Here is a 9,392-nt window from a genome sequence, read left to right as displayed (position 1 = left end):
GAGAGGGGAAGAGGGAATGGGGGCTCGCCCCAGGTTCGGCTGCCGGAGCGGGATACAGTCACTGATCCAGTTCTTGCCACTATTGTACGCCCTGGTGGATTTAATAAATATGTATGTATCTTGGGTAATGTATAGAATATTGGATGTATAGGATTACTTTGTAACAATCAAACTCAACATTATTTATCCACATTCTGCAATACTTTTTGTAAGATATCTGTAATTTCTTTCTTGTGTATTTTATTATAATGTTGATTGTGTTATGTGGGTAAAACAAAAAGAGAATTAAAAAAAAAAAAAATGTGTGAACACAAAAGTGCTATAAGGAATCCTAACCCTAAATCATCAATATCAAGACATTTTACCCCAATGGTACGTGACATCTGCTCCCTTAGATTCTTGTATTGAATTGGTTAAGAATCCAAGGAGAGGTGGTGATCGTGATGACATACTCTTACAAAAAGAAGCGAAATGGATACATGGGCTGCAAACTGAATATCCAGGAGGGTTAAATGAGAAATTTCATTGGTTCTATTTCTGTAATTGTAAAATAACTTATTGAGAAACAACTACTGTGTACTGTTTTATATTTTAATGTTTAATATGTCCCTTTAAGTATTAATTAATGAACTAATTGTAATAATCGCCAATAACTAGATACAAGTGTTATTTATTTTGTTTGAATACATACTGAGGAAGACAATAGCCGCAATGTATCTGTGCTTGCGTGTCTGCTGTTTAAAATAATGTATTTGAAACAGCAGACACGCAATTGTGTAATTTTTTGATGTACTATATGTAATTTCACTTGTAGTGTATGAGATTTCACTATATAGCGTATGCGATTTCACTGTGTGGTAGCTATGTGATTTCAGTGTGTCAGTGTCAGTTGTTTTAATTATGTCCCTAACGGCGCCTCATACTTTGACATAACGTTCAGAAGCTTGTAAAATGAGAACTAGGAACTTATTTATTTTTAATGTAGTCAATAAAACAAAGCGTTGTGCATTATTTACACCAATCAGATGTCGACAGGAAAATTGGAAAGCATCACCGTAGTTGTTTTACTACGTGGAGGTGTGGCTAAAGTACTCAAATGTACCAGTGTGTGCCAGTGGCCCATCCTCAGTGTTATAAGTAACTTGTGTCCGACTCGCAAAACGAATGAAAACAGTATCGATCATGGATGTTATCTGTAACCCTCACAGAGAAACCCAAAGCCTTGCCAACAGCAAAAATATCTCAGTAAATGAAGTGAATCGGGCAATGCTGGCAGTAGTTACAAACTCAGAAACAGACAAGGACTTTGACTTCTCCTCTTTGCCTGATATGTTCTCGTCTCCCATGGCTAAGGAATTCTGCAGCACTCCCTCGTCAGATTCGACTGGCACACGGAGCCCTTACAGTTTCTTTGCTAGATCTTTCTTAGGATTACAGTCACCCGCTGCCCTGAGCGACCAGGGAACGGGGAGTTCAGTGTCTAGGAGAAAACGAGAATTTACCCCGGACGAGCTAAAGGACAGCAGTTACTGGATCAAAAGAACAAGGAACAACGAGGCGGCCAGGCGATCAAGGCAACGGAGGCGAATGGAGGAGATGCGGCTGGAGACCCGTGCTGTGGAGCTCCTCAGGGAAAACGAGAAATTAAAGGCAGCGCTTTTTGCTATAAGATTTATGGACACAAACGATTCAGAACAAATGCATGAACCTGCCGTATCACACACCTTTTCCAACTATTTACCTCCTAACGCTGGTCGAAAGACCCCTTTTTACCAGGTGCTCGGGGTGCGATCAGCCCCTGCGCCTGCTCCATGTATCGATGGTGCAGCCACCAAATCTTTGTACAGGGAACATTTTCAGCAGCGTGCACGCATGGACCCACAAAATAACCTCGTTGCTCTTTTCCCAGACAATAAAGAGCCCCATTTAACCTTTCAGAGCAATTCCTTTGCAGATGGCCCTCGTTTTACGCACCATAGTGCCCAGTTTGGAGAGGCTTCAACGCTATGCAATAGCAGTCGGTCCAAAAAGAATTTGGAACTTGCTGCAAGTAAGAATTCTGGTGTCCCTTTAGATTCATCAGACCCTACCTGCAGCGAACTTCCAGTCAGCCCGACCACTTTGAATAATACTAGTAGATGCATCAGTGCTTTAAAAGTATATCCATTTAATGCTGATGATTCTCTAATTTACCAGAAAGGTAAAGAAAGCTCAGTAAACGATGCAACTGACGGTCAGAACGGTGATCCACCACAAGAAACCCACCACGATTGCCGATCAATACAAGAAGGCGATCAGAATAAAGGAACGGAATCTACTTGTGTAGGGAACTCGGGGAAAGAGTCCCCACCCCCTTCATACATGACCACCGTCGAAAACTGGGTGAAGCATTTGTCATTTTTGCCTCACAAACTGAGATTAAAAGTATCAGGAATGAAAAATGGCAGAACAAACCAGACACTGGACCAGAAAACATTGTCTCCAAAAGAAGACGTCGCCGTGGAGCGTGTTTCTTTGGAATCTCCCTGTGGATCAGGCGCACATTTGAAGTATTTGCCGATCACAGACGAAGACAGTGGTCCACATCAAGATTTGGGGTTAACAGGCACGTCTGTTCACGGAAGTCCAGGGCAAAACAAAAGCAAAGAGGAATGTGAAGTCAGCTGTGCACATGGCGCATCAGAGAAAACATTTGCACCAGCTGAGCAAAACAGACGACTACATAAGGGAGAATTTACACACACAGAGAGACATATTCAGGAAACTGACTTTGGAAAAATATCTGCAGCCGGTTCACAGCGCATTGAGAGAAACTGCCGTTCTGTCCCTTTTAAATTTTATTCAAAAGATATGCGAGAGAGGACTGAAAATGGACATCTCAGAAACCAGCTGGCTACCCTCTCTGCTGAAGTGGAACGTCTAAAACAAATACTTTTGTCAAAATCGACGGCATAAAAACACTTTCATTAAAGCTGCAGTGTCCCATACCTAAATTGTTAAACAGAAACTCCATACAGTTATGGAAAACGCAGAAGTGAACTATATTCTACACTGATAATATAAAAACTAATTCTACACTGATAATATAAAAACTATATTCTACACTGATAATATCAATTATATTATCACTGTAGAATGTAGTACACTTCTGGGTTTTCCATAATGTTACACACACTTGTTTTTGTAAACGTAGTCTGTTTTAAAAAAAACAAAACTCTAGTTTATGGTTGCTTCTGAACAGTAAAGTCAACTTGCTTACCTAATTAACATTGAATACATTGTCAGTTGACATTATTAAAATGTTTGTTATAGACATGTGTTATACTGTTTCATAATAGCATGGGTACATGCTATTTTAAACCTGAAAAATATGCCTTGCTATGTTTTTTCAAGGGAATTATTGAAATGCAGTGCATACCTACTTGGAAATATTTTTTGTTAAAACACTCCCTCAAACCAGTATTTTGTACAGAAAGAGCATGTAATCAAGAACACAGATTGTTTTTTAATGTTTTGATTTTTGTCATATCTGCGTTATTTTTATTCCAACAGCAGATGGCGCCCTTTCTTTGAAAATAACACCATGGCAAGACTATACATGTGTACAAGCATGACCCCCAAAGTGCATCAGAGATTTTATGCTTGTCAGCAAGATGTCATAACTATGGTTGTTTATGGTGATTTCAGGTAATATTCTGGTTCGCTATGTGGTTGTAATCATGTCTCACATTTGTATGAGATTGTCTGTGATAAATATGTAAAATACGATAAAATGTACAGTTCAAAACATTGCCTTGATGTCTTGCGCCAATGAAAGAGGCTTCTGTCATAATTGTGTTTCAATATTAAATATTTCTGCAGTTTGTCACAGAGAGAATTGTTTTGGGTATTTTTGTTTTTTAAAAATAATTTCTAGATCAATGTTATTAAACATTTTCGGAAATGTAACGTTTTTTGCTTTGAATAATATTGTAATAAATTGTTTAAAATCTGTTTTATGAAGTAGTTTTTATGTACACTAAAATCACATCTGACAGAACACAATGAAGCCACCTGAGCTTGTTGACAAGGTGTCTAATTGCTTTGGGTTCTTGCTCCGACACTAGAAAAACTGATCGGATGAATTTGATATTTTAATAAATAAAGTCAGTTATTTTCCTTCTGCTACTTGCTTGCAAGACATGGTGGCTCAAACTGTTAGAGGCAATGTCATACAAGGTAGATTAACCATGTGCTGTGTAATGTGATAATGTGTGCAGTAAAATGGGTAGACACAGATTCATCATTATATCTTGACTTGTTGAGCTCACCACCCTTGATTCGTAGTGTTCGATTTGACAAGCTTTTTGAAGCAAACTTGTAAAATGTTCTTATATACTCACTCTGTTTAATCAGGCATTTATAGCACTCACTGATATCACCCAGTGTTACTGTCTTCTTCACTTGTTTGCAAAATACTTGAGTTATTTTCACACAGTGGCATTTGGCATTCATTTGCTAAAAGGAAACCATGCAATACTGTCAATTTCCCATTAACAATTCAAAAATCTAACATACTACTTAGGTAACAGCCCATTTCAAATAAGTAGCTGTTCATTAAAGTCTGAAAAACAGTCTTAATTGGCTTGTTGTTCCATTGCTTTGTCAAAGCTCATTAAATCTTCAGAAAAGAAAACTGAATTCTTCTTTGTTCAATTTTCTTGTCTCCACAATAATTTTCAAATTGAACGAGTTGCATGGTTTTATTTTTTAATACTTTTTATTTATCACTTTTACTGTAATATACAAGACGTTGTAGGTCAAAACATCATGTCAAATACACACAATATTTATTCAATATATCACATTCCCAATGGAGTTGCCCAAATAACAAACTAATATTTATCCCAGTAAGCAGTTAGTGAATGACTATTTACATCGATATGAAGGATAACAAAGCATGCCCTATTTTTCAGTTGCCATGCTTGAAATACTGTATGCTGGTCTTTTTTTAAACACTAGATGGCACTGCACATTGTACAAAGAATATGCAGTGCCATCTAGAAATACAGCAACATCCCTTTAGTGGGTCAAAAGCTACACCCCTGTGCTGAGGTTGAGGATGTCTACAGCCGTGATTCCACTGATAATGTAGCTTCTGAAGCTCTGATAGGTTTACAGCAGAATTGCACTGAAGCTTCAATATACCTCTGCTGTTTACAGTTTTGTTAAGAACAAAATTGGGGATATCTATCTCAGCCCTCATGTCAACTAGAATTTCTTTCTAGTGTATAATTGTACACATTCCTAAGGCCTTTAAAAAGTACCCAAGGCAAGTCTCCAGGACAGTCAGACAAAAGCCTTCAAAAGTGTTTTAAGATTAAAATATGAAGCGACCATTTGTTCTTTAGCATGGGAGGAAAATGAATCCTCATTATTTCAAGGACATTTTTCTCTAGGGTGGCAACTCCCCCCCTCCCTTTCATTTTCATGCCATTATCCAGCAGGGTTAGTTTGAAACTTGTTTGGTTTTCCGATTGGACTGACCTATTGTAAAACAGTGCTCTGTCTGTTTATTTAATGATTGCTTGTCTCCTTATTTCCCCAGCGTGACCTGCATATTTGATTGCTGAGTCTCTTGGATTACAGCATCAGTACTTCATGTCTTATGCACTCACTGTTCTGAACCTTCACCCTTGCTCTTTAAATGTCAGGATCCCCCCCCCCCCCCCACATACCCTTGAGTATTCACATGTGTCAAGGCTCAGACTATTTACTCCCCTTCAACTGCTAATCAGGTGCTTTTACTTAAGGAAACCAAAATGTGTATCAACAATATAACAAAGATGCCAATCCCAAATTAGAGCGCTCAGCATGGTGAAGAAGATGATTACCTAATAAGAATAAGTATTAAGAATAACAGCAATGAATAAAAATGGGATATGTAGTATTTAAGACCTAAATGCCATTAGGTAAGCAAATTAGATGTTTGTTGGTATCATGGTAAAGTATATAAAAATGTATGATTTACAGCAAAGTGTACATACAGACAGATGGATGTGCAAAGAGAGCTAGACACTTCCATACATTCCCAATATCTGATAGTCCCAATAATGTTAAATAATGTTAGCACCAAGTTTCATAACAACAATGCAGGGGATAGCAAAGCTTGGGTGTTTGGGGTTGTGTTTATTTTGAAGAGTTTTATTTGTAGAGTTTTGTTCAAACCTTTATTTTGTTTTTGTTTGTTTTGTGATTTATTAAACTGTGTTTCTGTGTCTGGGTCTCATATTTCAAAGAGCACAGACCAGCCTTGCCCGGGACGCCTCGCCACCCCTCACATGCACAAGTGTAGTGGATTACATTGGTGCTGTAGAGCTGGAAGGTACAACATTGAAGCACAGTGCACTTTAGATTGCCATCTATACAACACTGAAATATCTGCTGTATGGTAGCCAGCGATAATGGAAGATGAATGCACTTGCCTCAGCATAAAACCGTCGACACCAACTTGCTCATTAATGTTTAATAAAGTGGTGCAAAGTGTCAAGAGCTAAATCATTGAAATCACGGATATATGAGGTACATAAATATGAGAGATGATCAGGATGACACAAGCCATTTGCTTAAAACAAATGAATAATTGGCAATTGTAACTACATCCATTCATATTCAATCGCTTATCCTGATTTCGTTACTTGTAGGATTTGGATCTACAAGGTTTTAATACATTTTTTTTAGCCTATCTAAGCTTTGTGTCAATTTGATGTAAGTTGTGTACTATTAAGCTTCTTTATCATTGCCCATATCTTTGGAAGTGCTATAGAGAGAACTTTTTTTTTCTTCTTTTTAAATGAGTAGCAACAGTTTTGTATGTTGGTAATTTATCTAATTTTTGATAATATCTTACCAGGAAACTTGCAATGAGTAGATGAGTATCATGGAGACATTAAGAAAAAATAGTCCTGACAGACAGTTTTGCACTTATACATATCAATTACAGTAACAGTTAGTATTCAGTTTCTCAACATCATAGAATTTTAAAGAGGCATAGGAAGATGACCTTTTGTAACCATGCCAACTAACATAAAACTGGATTCTAAAGGCAGGCATACATGATACATTCATCAGGCTAATAATGTAGTGTAATACATCTTAGAGTGGTGTACAGTGGAGGCTCCTTTGAGGAGGCAAAGGATGCAGTGCCTCAAAATTTCAAAGTATATATATATATATTGCTGTGTAGCATTATAATATTACAATGTTCAATACAATGTTGTCTAAAAATGCAAGAAAAAATGAAATTTTAACCCTGGATTCAACATCCCTATAGTAACAGCATATTATAAACGCCTATCTCCTATTAACCACAGTACTAGCAGTAGCAGATCATGTGATCTGAGCACTGGTTTTAATAGGAGTGGTCCAAGCATCCATTACAAACTCCTATCTGCTATAACCACACACAGTACAGTACTAGCAATGGCACATGACATAGGCTGATCCCTGATTTTAAATGGAGGAGCAACTCAAACCCACCCGCCCCCTGCTGAAGCACTGCTTCACTGAGTATGCACGATTATAAGTGAAGTGGAACAAGATTTTGACCAGCAAAAAAAGAAATCCATCATAAAGGCAGGAACATTTTAAAAACATCTGAGACGGTAGACAAAACAAACTGCGTCACTGGTTGATAGAGTGGAAAACCCTTGATTGTTTATCCCATTAAACCAAAGTTAAATGAGAAGGCAGCGTTGTTGACATGCGTGGATTATGGGAGTTGTAGTTTTATTTTCCCTAGCGCAGGCAAATCCCTGATCTAAGCACCCTGTTACTAATCCTCAGCTGATGCACTATCCTTGCACTACTAATATGTCATTGTAGATATAACTTGTTGTAATCCTAACTGGTTGCGTCCTAGTTTATATTGTATTTTAGTAGTATCATTTGCACTTCCTGTAAACTATACTGTATTTAAATATTAATCTTGCATTGTAACCCTGTACAGTACTGCCCTATAACACCTGGAAGTCACCTTGGATAAAGGTGTCTGCCAAACAAATAATAATAATAATAATAATAATAATAATAATAATAATAATAATAATAATAATAATAATAATAATAATAATAATGTTATGAAAAGTGTGTCAGTCAACATACAATAAGATTCTACTGTTGCTAGGATCTTAATGGGACCCCCAAGCCCCCTGTCTTTTTTTCTGCTTCCCCATTTTTTTGGGCTACCAGCTTCCAGTGGTGGTGTAGTATAGTCAAGTGTAAGGAGAATACTACAATTGTACACTGCTGGTGCTACAGACTCCAATATTGTACTTCCTTGGATTTGGGTCATATGATTATACAGTGCCAGACAGTTTAGTTGCTGTTCTTCTCTTCAGATGTAAAAATAATATTATGAAGGATATGCTTCATTAAACGTATATAGATTTCCATAACTACTTCTGTTAATTGCATTATTCCACCACTCATCATCTTTCTCAGTAGAGGCAGCTGTGTTTTTCAACATGTGATCACAATATTCACATGACAGAATTATGTTCCCTGATGACCTAATTTTACAACAGTAGTACGCTGTCACAGGAGAACAGAGCTCCTTTCTATTCCATACCACATTAAAATGTAGCATACAGACCTGTAATAAACCGTGCCTCTCCCCAGCTGTTGTCTGTAGAATTTGTGCAATGTGTCTTTAGAACTGGTTGCATGGGAAATGGAGAATTAAGATCATCTTTTTTTCAGGTTGTTCTGTTCATAAGAACACATATCTGGGTGACATGTCAAACTTTGAGAGGTATCTCCCCAGGTGACTGCAAATTCATTCCCCCAGTGAAACAGAATGTTATTCTATATCTATACCATCCAACTTTAGATTACTGGCTGATAGAATGGTTAAATTGGGAGGGCTGTGAGGGATACATTCCCTGATGACTAGGAAAAGGGAGAAACATAGGGGTTTGTTACACGGTGTCAAAAGAAGGTGTGAGCAGAGGTAAGAATGAGTTCTGTTATGCAAACATATGAAGTTCACCAACCATACAATAGTGTCTCCTGCTGGATGGAGATAAATAAGGCGCTGTACAATAAAACAATATCTCTTTAGACAGTTATGGCTAAGAGGGAACAGTTAGGCCACATCCAATTACTTTATGTCTTTCCTCACCTGCCGGTTTTATCGCCTGTTTTCTCAACATGCACTCATTAATAGGTATTTGAGTGTTGAGCTCAGGTGTATTGGGTGTTGGCATGTAAAATCCTTTCCATTTTCCAATTGAAAATGCATTTAGAAAGGGACATTCCATTAAAATATTCAACAGAGGTCACTGTTGCTTTATGCACTTTGATCAAAGGTACTGTGTCTCCACATACTGTAAATGAGTTGGTATTTAAGATAA

Source organism: Acipenser ruthenus, chromosome 2, assembly GCF_902713425.1.
Source record: "Acipenser ruthenus chromosome 2, fAciRut3.2 maternal haplotype, whole genome shotgun sequence".
Taxonomy (NCBI): Eukaryota; Metazoa; Chordata; class Actinopteri; order Acipenseriformes; family Acipenseridae; genus Acipenser; species Acipenser ruthenus.
This window is presented reverse-complemented; position numbering follows the sequence as displayed.